Below are 13,657 nucleotides of genomic sequence, written 5' to 3' on the forward strand. Positions count from 1 at the left end.
CAAGAAAAAAAAGTCTGTTATGCTTAATATTTTTAGTTTAATCTGGATCTGTCTTAATTCTGCCCTTTATTCGAGTGGTTTTTTCTTCGGAAAATTGCCCGAGGCCTATGCTTTTTTGAATCCAATCATAGATTTTATGCCAGTCATACCTGTCTTCTTTTTTTTATTAGCTTTTGTTTGGCAAGCTGCTGTAAGTTTTCGATGAGATATTTAATAATATCAGAGAAAATTCATGATTTATGTGTGAAAAAGTTCTAACAATTGATAAGATCAGATAAGTTTTAGAGTATGAACTCTCGATTCAAACATTGAAATTCTTTGATAGTCGAGAAAAGTCTGGCTTACTCCCTTTTCTTTTTCTCATTTTTAAACCTTTTCAGTAAAAAAAAGCCCTAACCCTATAGGTTATTAAATAGGGCCCCCGCAATATCTAATTGTGGATGTGAAAAAATTTTTGGTTAGTGAAAAACTCTTATTCCAAATGAATTTCTGAAAATTCTTTTCTATTTCCATAAAGAACCTCATTTCTTGGTATCCAAATAGTACATGTGTTAGAAAAATGGAGGATCTATTCTCTTTTTTTTTTTCAAAAAAATTATCTTGGAGATTGTGTAATGCTTACTCTCAAACTCTTCGTTTACACAGTAGTGATATTTTTTGTTTCTCTCTTCATCTTTGGATTCCTATCTAATGATCCCGGGCGTAATCCTGGGCGTGAAGAATAAAAGGGGTTTTTCTTTTATATTTTCTTTTTCTTAGTAGTTTAACTAAGAGGAAAAGATTTGCAAAATTTGAAAAAATCAAGTCATCAACGGAAACGGAAAGAGAGGGATTCGAACCCTCGGTACGAATAACTCGTACAACGGATTAGCAATCCGCCGCTTTAGTCCACTCAGCCATCTCTCCCAATTTTATTTTAAAAGATAATTACTCTGTTAGATTACACATAAAGTAGAAAGTAAGGAGTGCTTTTTCTCTCTTTTCTTTCTCTATTATATATGTACACCTTTTATCAGCAATTTGATTCCGATAAATAACATAAAGGATTCGAAAGCGGCAACAATATAAAGAAAACTAAAGAAGACCCCCTTGCATTGATTTTGTTTGAAAGGCCCTTCTTATTGACACGGCCTGGCCCGGTCAGTACCTAGCCGGGCCTTTTTTTGTTCCAACAAATTTATAGATAAATAATGATGATTTATCTAATTTGAAAATCAAAATATATATTAAAATATATATTATTAATTAATATAGAAAATTAAATAAAAAATATTCAAGCAAGAACAAGGAAGGACTATTGCAAAACTAAAAAAAAAAGCGGTCAACACTCCAATTGTGATGGTTTTTTGATGATCCTATCTTGATTATGTCCAATTTCCCTATTCGACAAAAAGCTCAGTTGTATACAATAATTCCATTGTAGCGGGTATAGTTTAGTGGTAAAAGTGTGATTCGTTTTATTAACCCTTTAACAGTTAAGGGGTCTTTGCTTTCGGTTTGATTCAGAATTCATATTCCGATCAAAAACTTTATTTCTAAAAAAGGATTAAATCCTTTACCTCTCAATGACAGATTCGAGAAAAATATACATTCTCGTGATTTGGATCCAAAAGTCACTTAGAAAGTGAGAATTTGGATTATATAAAATTGCGAAACATAATTTTTGAATTGGATTAATACTACCATAAGTATGAGTAAAAGGTCCATGGATGAAGATAGGAAATTAGGTTTCAAATCGTAACTAAATCTTCAATTTTTTATTGGTAGAGAAAAAATTGAAGCAAACTAGCTATTAAACGATGACTTTGGTTTACTAGAGACATCGACCTATTCTATTCTTTTAGCTCGGTGGAAACAAAATCCCTTTCCTCAGGATCTTCTCGAATAAAAATAAAAATAGAGAACGAAGTAACTAGAAAGATTGTTATAATCACTCTCTTCTAAAGGGATCATCTAAAAAGCGATTTTTTTTTGTCTCTATTCAGACAAAAGCTGACATAGATGTTATGGGGTAGACTTTTTTTTTGTAATATTGTTCACATCCATAAAGGAGCCGAATGAAACCAAAGTTTCATGTTCGGTTTTGAATTAGAGACGCTCAAAATGCTGAAGCGACGTCGACTATAACCCCTAGCCTTCCAAGCTAACGATGCGGGTTCGATTCCCGCTACCCGCTATTTCTTCTAAATATTTATATATTCTAAATATTCTATACTCTATAGAAATATTAGTATTAGGACATAATTTAATATACAATTCCCAAAATATCTTACCTACAATACAATTAGTTTTTTTAACCAAGAGTCAAAATATGAAAAAATCAGAATGAAAGGCGTCCATTGTCTAATGGATAGGACAGAGGTCTTCTAAACCTTTGGTATAGGTTCAAATCCTATTGGACGCAAGTTTTTTCCATATATTTTTTAGATTGAAATATTAAATATCAAGAAAAAAAGACCTTTTGAATAATTTGAATTCGAGACGCTTAATTACTTTTTTAAGATAAAAAAGAAAGTAAGCGATCATCCCTTTTTATGCTTGTTCCTGAAGTAAAAAACGGTCCATTTGCTCCTGAATAGCTTCTTTCAAAAGGGATTCCGCTTCCTCGGTAAATGTTTTGGTAGAAGAAATGATTTCTTGGAACTGAGGTTTATTAGTTTTTACATAAGCACGTAACGCAACAAGAAATTTCCTTACCTGTCCAATTTCTAATGAATCAAGATAGCCGGTTGTTCCGGTATAAATAGTCATTATCTGTTCTTCCACTGCAAGAGGGGCTGCTTGGGATTGCTTAAGCAATTCACGTAATCGTTGACCTCTTGCCAATTGATTCTGAGTAGCTTTATCGAGATCAGAGGCAAATTGTGCAAAAGCTTCTAATTCTGCAAATTGCGCCAGTTCCAACTTTAATTTACCAGCTACTTGTTTCATGGCTTTAATTTGAGCGGCAGACCCGACTCTGGAAACGGAGATACCCACATTAATAGCAGGCCTGATTCCAGCATTGAATAGATCGGCGGATAGGAAAATTTGTCCATCAGTAATGGAAATTACATTAGTAGGAATATAAGCCGAAACATCTCCCGATTGAGTTTCAACTATTGGCAGGGCGGTCATACTTCCTTCACCTAAATTCGAACTTGATTTAGCGGCTCTTTCCAAAAGGCGTGAGTGCAAATAAAAAACATCCCCCGGATAAGCTTCACGCCCAGGCGGTCTTCGTAATAGAAGAGACATTTGGCGATAAGCTTGCGCTTGTTTGGAGGGATCATCGTAAATAATTGAAGTGTGTCGTTCGCGGTACATAAAATATTCAGCGAGAGCTGCTCCTGTATAAGGAGCGAGATATTGTAATGTAGCAGGGGAATCCGCCGTTTCGGCTACCACAATGGTATATTCCATCGCTCCCCTTTCCTGGAAAGTAGTTACTACCTGAGCCACAGAAGAAGCTTTTTGACCAATAGCTACATAAACACATATTACATTTTGACCTTGTTGATTGAGAATCGTATCTGTGGCTACTGCTGTTTTACCGGTCTGTCTGTCCCCAATAATTAATTCTCGCTGGCCCCGCCCTATAGGAATCATCGAATCAATAGCAATAAGCCCGGTTTGAAGAGGCTCATATACGGAACGCCGCGAAATAATACCGGGGGCAGGAGATTCAATTAATCGAGATTCAGAAGCTGAAATTTCACCCCTACCATCAATAGGCTTAGCCAGGGCGTTTATAACGCGCCCCAAATAGGCCTCACTCACTGGTATCTGAGCAATTCTTCCTGTTGCTTTTACAGAACTTCCTTCTTGTATCATCAAACCGTCACCCATTAATACAACACCAACATTATTTGATTCCAAATTCAGAGCAATGCCTATTGTCCCCTCTTCAAATTCAACTAATTCGCCCGCCATTACTTCATCAAGACCATGAATACGAGCAATGCCATCGCCTACTTGAAGCACGGTCCCAGTATTTACAATCTTTACTTCTCTATTATATTGTTCAATCCGTTCGCGAATAATATTACTAATTTCGTCAGCTCGAATGGTTACCATGAGTATTTCTTAATTCTTTTTTGAAAGAAAACAAAAAAAAAATAATGCCTACACTAGAAAGACTAATCAGTTTTTTCTTTTATCGACCCTAAGATGCCAATATTGGCACTAATCGTACGTAAATGTAACTCGTTGTTCAAACAGCTATTCAGAGTTCCTAAAGCTCCCTGTAAGGCTTGTTGAAAAACCCGTTGTCGAACTTGATTAATCGTCCTTTGCTGTTCAAACTGAATAGTTTCATTCTTATAATTTTCTAATTGTTCCAAAGTCTTATAAATTGAATTAATTAAATTCAACTTTTCTCGCTCTATCTCAAAGTATCCATTCACTCGAAATTGATCTGCTTCCATTTCCACTTTCCGTCAGCGGGTCCGGGCTTTTTCCAACTGTTCAATGGCCCCTCCACGAAGTTCTTCTGAATTTCGAATAGTATTCAAGATCCTCTGTTTTCGATTATCTAATAAATCACTTAATGAAAGTAGATTATCTTTCCATTAATTTCAAAGCTTACATAATCCCTTCCCGAACCAAATATGAATCTTTCGATTCATTTGGCTCTCACGCCCAATTACTTAGAATTATAATAAAGTCTCATATCTTTTGATAAATGTAATGACGGGCCTATCCTCTCTTCTTTGTTCATATTCAACAAATATCTAAATTAATGCCAGATTAAGATATTGAGAGGACTCTTTCTGACAAAAATATGTAATTGTCAGCAAAGTTGTTGCTTTTTTTCTTTTCTTCAAATCCAAAAATTTATTATTTATACATAACACATAGGTCGTCGATTCAGCATTGGATAAAGGGGGCAAAATGCCCATCTTTTTCATTTTTACAATAAGCGTTTCATATCGATAGGAGTGTTCTCTATCGATAAAATATTTATTTTAAACTATCTCTATATTAACATAGTGGTAGAAAGACTACCATGCTGCATCTAAACTTCAAACAGTTTGCTTTAACCATGTTAATGGTCCTACATTATTGGTTGGTAGAGAATCAAAGGGGTTTTACCAACGAATCACGAAATGCTATGATTCTTACATAGAATTTCTTAATTTATTCCGAAGTAATTCGCGAGATCATGTACCCTTCTTTTTCCTTTCTTTCCTAGTTATAACGAAAGGGGGGTACAGCTGGTTGGATCCAGCCTATTCTTGAAATAAACAACTCGCACACACTCCCTTTCCAAAGAAGATCAATACACCAAGCACTACACTTAGATTTATTAGATTTGTTGATAAAATATCGGTATTAAAAAACCCGAAACTCCCGGCAAATGGCCAGTGGCCCAAAGAAAGGAAAGAATCGGTTACATTTTTCATAGGATCTCCTTTTATAGATAGACTACAAAATTGACTAGAGTTCTTTTTGTATCACTTCGCCCCTCGTTTTTATTTATTCTTTTAGTTTCCTTTTTCCTATTTATTTTGAAAAGTATTCGAGTTGTGTGAACTACCAATACTTAGTTTCCCTTGGACTCCGGGCGGGAAAGGATGAAAGCGAGTCGGTATACCAATTCCTCATCCGCAAATCAGCCCTTCCCGTGGGTTATTTTGTCAACGAATAAGTAATTGTAGGAGTGAAATCTTACTATAATTCGAAAAAGCAAATGACAAATCCAAGTCAATAATTTTTATATTTATAAGATTAAACAAAAGGATTCGCAAACAAAAGTGCTAATGCTACAACCAGTCCATAAATTGTTAAAGCTTCCATAAAAGCTAGACTGAGCAATAGAGTACCTCGTATTTTTCCCTCTGCCTCGGGCTGTCTCGCGATACCCTCTACGGCTTGACCCGCAGCAGTTCCTTGACCAACTCCGGGTCCAATAGAAGCAAGCCCTACAGCCAATCCAGCAGCAATAACGGAAGCGGCAGAAATCAGTGGATTCATGATAAATTCCCTCGTACCAAAAAAAGAAAAAAAGAAATAGTTAATGATACAACCAACCAACGAATTATGACTTAATTATTCCGTCACTAGGATTCATCCTATCGAAGTTCCTAGTTACTTCGAGTTAAAGTAGTTGAAGAAATAGAAATAATAGTATTTTTGTTATTGAATCGTCTGAACTACTTCAATATCTATTTTTTAGTTTCTATCCACAAAGTCTTTGTGAATACATACAACTTTCCTTCTTCATTTCTTGGTTCCAAACTGTGAATTGCATTCTTCCATGTTTCTCTTAATTTCATTTGTTTATTCATTCAATTCACAGTCAAAAAGAGACAGAAAGGGAAGGGCTTATATTCGAATCCCCATCTAAATTCATAGAAGTAGGACAAATGAAATATAGCCTTATTTCATATATATCCAGTCAATATCTAATATCACATATACATGCCTTTATTCCATAATGTAAACCAAGCACCCATCTTAGATTCAATCGAATTCGAGAATCAATTGTCGAAACATCTACAGGAGTTTACTTATTTATAGCCATTCAATTACATATACCTAACCTATCCGAACCAACCCATTTTTATGAATTCTGTTTTTTGTAAACTCTTTTCCCCCCTCCCCCTTCTTTATCATTATTCCGCCGGATCCAATTTAAATGGACAAACAAATTGGTTAGTCCAAATCAAATCGTTGCATATAAATATCATTATTAGATTGATCTAAGTTCATGCAATTTGTTATTTATTATATTACTATTTTCATTTGGTCAATCGTTGAATAAAATCAACTGAAACGGGAATCTGTTCGCGATTTTTTTGAATTTGAATAATGCGATAGAAATCTAATATTCATTGAGGGGGGGAGTGGACGAAAGGGGTTTTTAGCAAAAAGATCTTTTCGATCTCTTTCCTTTTTTTACAACCAACCCTCTAATATCAAATATCATAATTTTTTCCATTACCATATCGGCCTAGTTGGATATTCCCTAAGTAAATTATCTTGAGCCGGACCCTGAGGTTTGAAAAAAAAAAAAGATTATTTCAATGATGGCCCTCCATGGATTCACCTATATAAGCCGCGGCTAAAGTTGCAAAAATAAGAGCTTGAATACCACTTGTAAATAATCCAAGGAACATGACAGGTATAGGAACCACTAAAGGTACTAAAGAAACAAGAACAACAACAACCAATTCATCAGCTAAGATATTTCCGAAAAGTCGAAAACTAAGCGATAAAGGTTTTGTGAAATCTTCTAAGATATTAATGGGTAAAAGGATTGGGGTTGGTTGAATATATTTCCCGAAATAACTTAATCCCTTTTTGGTAATACCCGCATAGAAATATGCCACTGACGTCAGTAAAGCCAAAGCAACAGTCGTATTTATATCATTCGTGGGTGCAGCTAACTCCCCGTGAGGTAATTGTATGATTTTCCAAGGTAAAAGGGCTCCTGACCAATTAGAAACAAAAATAAATAGAAACAGAGTTCCAATAAAAGGAACCCAAGGACCATATTCTTCTCCAATTTGGGTTTTACTGACATCTCGAATAAATTCAAGAACATATTCGAAGAAATTCTGACCCCCAGTTGGAATGGTTTGTGGGTCCCGAACAGCTATAGCAGCCGAACCTAATAAGATAGCAATTACAACCCAAGAAGTAATAAGTACTTGGCCGTGGACTTGGAAACCCCCTATTTGCCAATAGAAATGTTGGCCTACTTCCACACCGGATACATCGTATAACCCTTTTAGTGTGTTTGCTAGAACATTCATATTTCCCTCTGAATAAAAAAAATCGAACTTTAAACAAAATTATTTTGATTCAACCATCTCTTTGCCGACTTGAATCCGATATTTTGAATACCAACTAATATTTTGAATAATAACCAATGACACAATATCCCCAGGTATTTTTATCTCTTTTTTGAAATTCAGAATAGAATATATAGTAACCGATCCCATAAATCTACGGGGTTTTCGAAGTAAATTATTTATCTTATTATTAATCAAGGATTTCTTATATAGCTAGAGCGACCCTCACAAATTGCGAATACTAATTTGTTAAGAATTAATCGGATTGAAGATATAGCGTCATCATTCGCCGGAATCGAAATATCTGCTAAATCGGGGTCGCAATTTGTATCGATTAAACAAATTGTTGGAATTCCCAAAGTAATACACTCTCGTAGGGCCGTATATTCTTCGTGCTGATCAATGATGATTACAATATCGGGTAACCCTGTCATATATTTAATCCCGCCCAGATATGTTTGCAAACGAGATAATTGTCTTTTCAACATAGCTGCATCTCTTTTTGGAAGACGATTAAGTCTCCCTGTTTTTTGTTCCATTCTCAAGTCCCTGAACTTATGAAGTCTCGTTTCTGTAGTGGACCAATTCGTTAACATACCGCCGAGCCATTTTTTATTAACATAATGACACCGGGCCCTTATTGCAGCCCATGCTACTGAATCTGCTGCTTTATTTTTGGTACCAACAATTAAGAATTGTTTTCCTCGACTTCCCGCATCAAAGACCAAATCACAAGCTTCTGATAAAAAACGAGCAGTTCTAGTAAGATTTGTAATATGAATACCCTTACGCTTTGCAGAGATATAAGGTTCCATTTTAGGATTCATATTACAAATCTTACTAGAACTGCTCGTTTTTTATCAGAAGCTTGTGATTTGGTCTTTGATGCGGGAAGTCGAGGAAAACAATTCTTAATTGTTGGTACCAAAAATAAAGCAGCAGATTCAGTAGCATGGGCTGCAATAAGGGCCCGGTGTCATTATGTTAATAAAAAATGGCTCGGCGGTATGTTAACGAATTGGTCCACTACAGAAACGAGACTTCATAAGTTCAGGGACTTGAGAATGGAACAAAAAACAGGGAGACTTAATCGTCTTCCAAAAAGAGATGCAGCTATGTTGAAAAGACAATTATCTCGTTTGCAAACATATCTGGGCGGGATTAAATATATGACAGGGTTACCCGATATTGTAATCATCATTGATCAGCACGAAGAATATACGGCCCTACGAGAGTGTATTACTTTGGGAATTCCAACAATTTGTTTAATCGATACAAATTGCGACCCCGATTTAGCAGATATTTCGATTCCGGCGAATGATGACGCTATATCTTCAATCCGATTAATTCTTAACAAATTAGTATTCGCAATTTGTGAGGGTCGCTCTAGCTATATAAGAAATCCTTGATTAATAATAAGATAAATAATTTACTTCGAAAACCCCGTAGATTTATGGGATCGGTTACTATATATTCTATTCTGAATTTCAAAAAAGAGATAAAAATACCTGGGGATATTGTGTCATTGGTTATTATTCAAAATATTAGTTGGTATTCAAAATATCGGATTCAAGTCGGCAAAGAGATGGTTGAATCAAAATAATTTTGTTTAAAGTTCGATTTTTTTTATTCAGAGGGAAATATGAATGTTCTAGCAAACACACTAAAAGGGTTATACGATGTATCCGGTGTGGAAGTAGGCCAACATTTCTATTGGCAAATAGGGGGTTTCCAAGTCCACGGCCAAGTACTTATTACTTCTTGGGTTGTAATTGCTATCTTATTAGGTTCGGCTGCTATAGCTGTTCGGGACCCACAAACCATTCCAACTGGGGGTCAGAATTTCTTCGAATATGTTCTTGAATTTATTCGAGATGTCAGTAAAACCCAAATTGGAGAAGAATATGGTCCTTGGGTTCCTTTTATTGGAACTCTGTTTCTATTTATTTTTGTTTCTAATTGGTCAGGAGCCCTTTTACCTTGGAAAATCATACAATTACCTCACGGGGAGTTAGCTGCACCCACGAATGATATAAATACGACTGTTGCTTTGGCTTTACTGACGTCAGTGGCATATTTCTATGCGGGTATTACCAAAAAGGGATTAAGTTATTTCGGGAAATATATTCAACCAACCCCAATCCTTTTACCCATTAATATCTTAGAAGATTTCACAAAACCTTTATCGCTTAGTTTTCGACTTTTCGGAAATATCTTAGCTGATGAATTGGTTGTTGTTGTTCTTGTTTCTTTAGTACCTTTAGTGGTTCCTATACCTGTCATGTTCCTTGGATTATTTACAAGTGGTATTCAAGCTCTTATTTTTGCAACTTTAGCCGCGGCTTATATAGGTGAATCCATGGAGGGCCATCATTGAAATAATCTTTTTTTTTTTTCAAACCTCAGGGTCCGGCTCAAGATAATTTACTTAGGGAATATCCAACTAGGCCGATATGGTAATGGAAAAAATTATGATATTTGATATTAGAGGGTTGGTTGTAAAAAAAGGAAAGAGATCGAAAAGATCTTTTTGCTAAAAACCCCTTTCGTCCACTCCCCCCCTCAATGAATATTAGATTTCTATCGCATTATTCAAATTCAAAAAAATCGCGAACAGATTCCCGTTTCAGTTGATTTTATTCAACGATTGACCAAATGAAAATAGTAATATAATAAATAACAAATTGCATGAACTTAGATCAATCTAATAATGATATTTATATGCAACGATTTGATTTGGACTAACCAATTTGTTTGTCCATTTAAATTGGATCCGGCGGAATAATGATAAAGAAGGGGGAGGGGGGAAAAGAGTTTACAAAAAACAGAATTCATAAAAATGGGTTGGTTCGGATAGGTTAGGTATATGTAATTGAATGGCTATAAATAAGTAAACTCCTGTAGATGTTTCGACAATTGATTCTCGAATTCGATTGAATCTAAGATGGGTGCTTGGTTTACATTATGGAATAAAGGCATGTATATGTGATATTAGATATTGACTGGATATATATGAAATAAGGCTATATTTCATTTGTCCTACTTCTATGAATTTAGATGGGGATTCGAATATAAGCCCTTCCCTTTCTGTCTCTTTTTGACTGTGAATTGAATGAATAAACAAATGAAATTAAGAGAAACATGGAAGAATGCAATTCACAGTTTGGAACCAAGAAATGAAGAAGGAAAGTTGTATGTATTCACAAAGACTTTGTGGATAGAAACTAAAAAATAGATATTGAAGTAGTTCAGACGATTCAATAACAAAAATACTATTATTTCTATTTCTTCAACTACTTTAACTCGAAGTAACTAGGAACTTCGATAGGATGAATCCTAGTGACGGAATAATTAAGTCATAATTCGTTGGTTGGTTGTATCATTAACTATTTCTTTTTTTCTTTTTTTGGTACGAGGGAATTTATCATGAATCCACTGATTTCTGCCGCTTCCGTTATTGCTGCTGGATTGGCTGTAGGGCTTGCTTCTATTGGACCCGGAGTTGGTCAAGGAACTGCTGCGGGTCAAGCCGTAGAGGGTATCGCGAGACAGCCCGAGGCAGAGGGAAAAATACGAGGTACTCTATTGCTCAGTCTAGCTTTTATGGAAGCTTTAACAATTTATGGACTGGTTGTAGCATTAGCACTTTTGTTTGCGAATCCTTTTGTTTAATCTTATAAATATAAAAATTATTGACTTGGATTTGTCATTTGCTTTTTCGAATTATAGTAAGATTTCACTCCTACAATTACTTATTCGTTGACAAAATAACCCACGGGAAGGGCTGATTTGCGGATGAGGAATTGGTATACCGACTCGCTTTCATCCTTTCCCGCCCGGAGTCCAAGGGAAACTAAGTATTGGTAGTTCACACAACTCGAATACTTTTCAAAATAAATAGGAAAAAGGAAACTAAAAGAATAAATAAAAACGAGGGGCGAAGTGATACAAAAAGAACTCTAGTCAATTTTGTAGTCTATCTATAAAAGGAGATCCTATGAAAAATGTAACCGATTCTTTCCTTTCTTTGGGCCACTGGCCATTTGCCGGGAGTTTCGGGTTTTTTAATACCGATATTTTATCAACAAATCTAATAAATCTAAGTGTAGTGCTTGGTGTATTGATCTTCTTTGGAAAGGGAGTGTGTGCGAGTTGTTTATTTCAAGAATAGGCTGGATCCAACCAGCTGTACCCCCCTTTCGTTATAACTAGGAAAGAAAGGAAAAAGAAGGGTACATGATCTCGCGAATTACTTCGGAATAAATTAAGAAATTCTATGTAAGAATCATAGCATTTCGTGATTCGTTGGTAAAACCCCTTTGATTCTCTACCAACCAATAATGTAGGACCATTAACATGGTTAAAGCAAACTGTTTGAAGTTTAGATGCAGCATGGTAGTCTTTCTACCACTATGTTAATATAGAGATAGTTTAAAATAAATATTTTATCGATAGAGAACACTCCTATCGATATGAAACGCTTATTGTAAAAATGAAAAAGATGGGCATTTTGCCCCCTTTATCCAATGCTGAATCGACGACCTATGTGTTATGTATAAATAATAAATTTTTGGATTTGAAGAAAAGAAAAAAAGCAACAACTTTGCTGACAATTACATATTTTTGTCAGAAAGAGTCCTCTCAATATCTTAATCTGGCATTAATTTAGATATTTGTTGAATATGAACAAAGAAGAGAGGATAGGCCCGTCATTACATTTATCAAAAGATATGAGACTTTATTATAATTCTAAGTAATTGGGCGTGAGAGCCAAATGAATCGAAAGATTCATATTTGGTTCGGGAAGGGATTATGTAAGCTTTGAAATTAATGGAAAGATAATCTACTTTCATTAAGTGATTTATTAGATAATCGAAAACAGAGGATCTTGAATACTATTCGAAATTCAGAAGAACTTCGTGGAGGGGCCATTGAACAGTTGGAAAAAGCCCGGACCCGCTTACGGAAAGTGGAAATGGAAGCAGATCAATTTCGAGTGAATGGATACTCTGAGATAGAGCGAGAAAAGTTGAATTTAATTAATTCAATTTATAAGACTTTGGAACAATTAGAAAATTATAAGAATGAAACTATTCAGTTTGAACAGCAAAGGACGATTAATCAAGTTCGACAACGGGTTTTTCAACAAGCCTTACAGGGAGCTTTAGGAACTCTGAATAGCTGTTTGAACAACGAGTTACATTTACGTACGATTAGTGCCAATATTGGCATCTTAGGGTCGATAAAAGAAAAAACTGATTAGTCTTTCTAGTGTAGGCATTATTTTTTTTTTGTTTTCTTTCAAAAAAGAATTAAGAAATACTCATGGTAACCATTCGAGCTGACGAAATTAGTAATATTATTCGCGAACGGATTGAACAATATAATAGAGAAGTAAAGATTGTAAATACTGGGACCGTGCTTCAAGTAGGCGATGGCATTGCTCGTATTCATGGTCTTGATGAAGTAATGGCGGGCGAATTAGTTGAATTTGAAGAGGGGACAATAGGCATTGCTCTGAATTTGGAATCAAATAATGTTGGTGTTGTATTAATGGGTGACGGTTTGATGATACAAGAAGGAAGTTCTGTAAAAGCAACAGGAAGAATTGCTCAGATACCAGTGAGTGAGGCCTATTTGGGGCGCGTTATAAACGCCCTGGCTAAGCCTATTGATGGTAGGGGTGAAATTTCAGCTTCTGAATCTCGATTAATTGAATCTCCTGCCCCCGGTATTATTTCGCGGCGTTCCGTATATGAGCCTCTTCAAACCGGGCTTATTGCTATTGATTCGATGATTCCTATAGGGCGGGGCCAGCGAGAATTAATTATTGGGGACAGACAGACCGGTAAAACAGCAGTAGCCACAGATACGATTCT

General features: G+C 35.5%; 2 non-coding genes across 2 annotated transcripts; one reads left to right on the forward strand and one right to left on the reverse strand.

The window, feature by feature from the left end:
* Window positions 1-818: 818 nt before the first annotated feature.
* TRNAS-GCU lies at window positions 819-906 on the reverse strand. Its single transcript has one exon. It is a non-coding gene; the product is annotated as a tRNA-Ser (tRNA).
* A 1,426-nt stretch (window positions 907-2,332) lies between these two features.
* On the forward strand, window positions 2,333-2,404 carry TRNAR-UCU. Its single transcript has one exon. It is a non-coding gene; the product is annotated as a tRNA-Arg (tRNA).
* Window positions 2,405-13,657: the final 11,253 nt, after the last annotated feature.

The sequence above is a fragment of the Coffea eugenioides genome, unplaced genomic scaffold (genome assembly GCF_003713205.1).
Source record: "Coffea eugenioides isolate CCC68of unplaced genomic scaffold, Ceug_1.0 ScVebR1_2442;HRSCAF=3468, whole genome shotgun sequence".
NCBI lineage: Eukaryota > Viridiplantae > Streptophyta > Magnoliopsida > Gentianales > Rubiaceae > Coffea > Coffea eugenioides.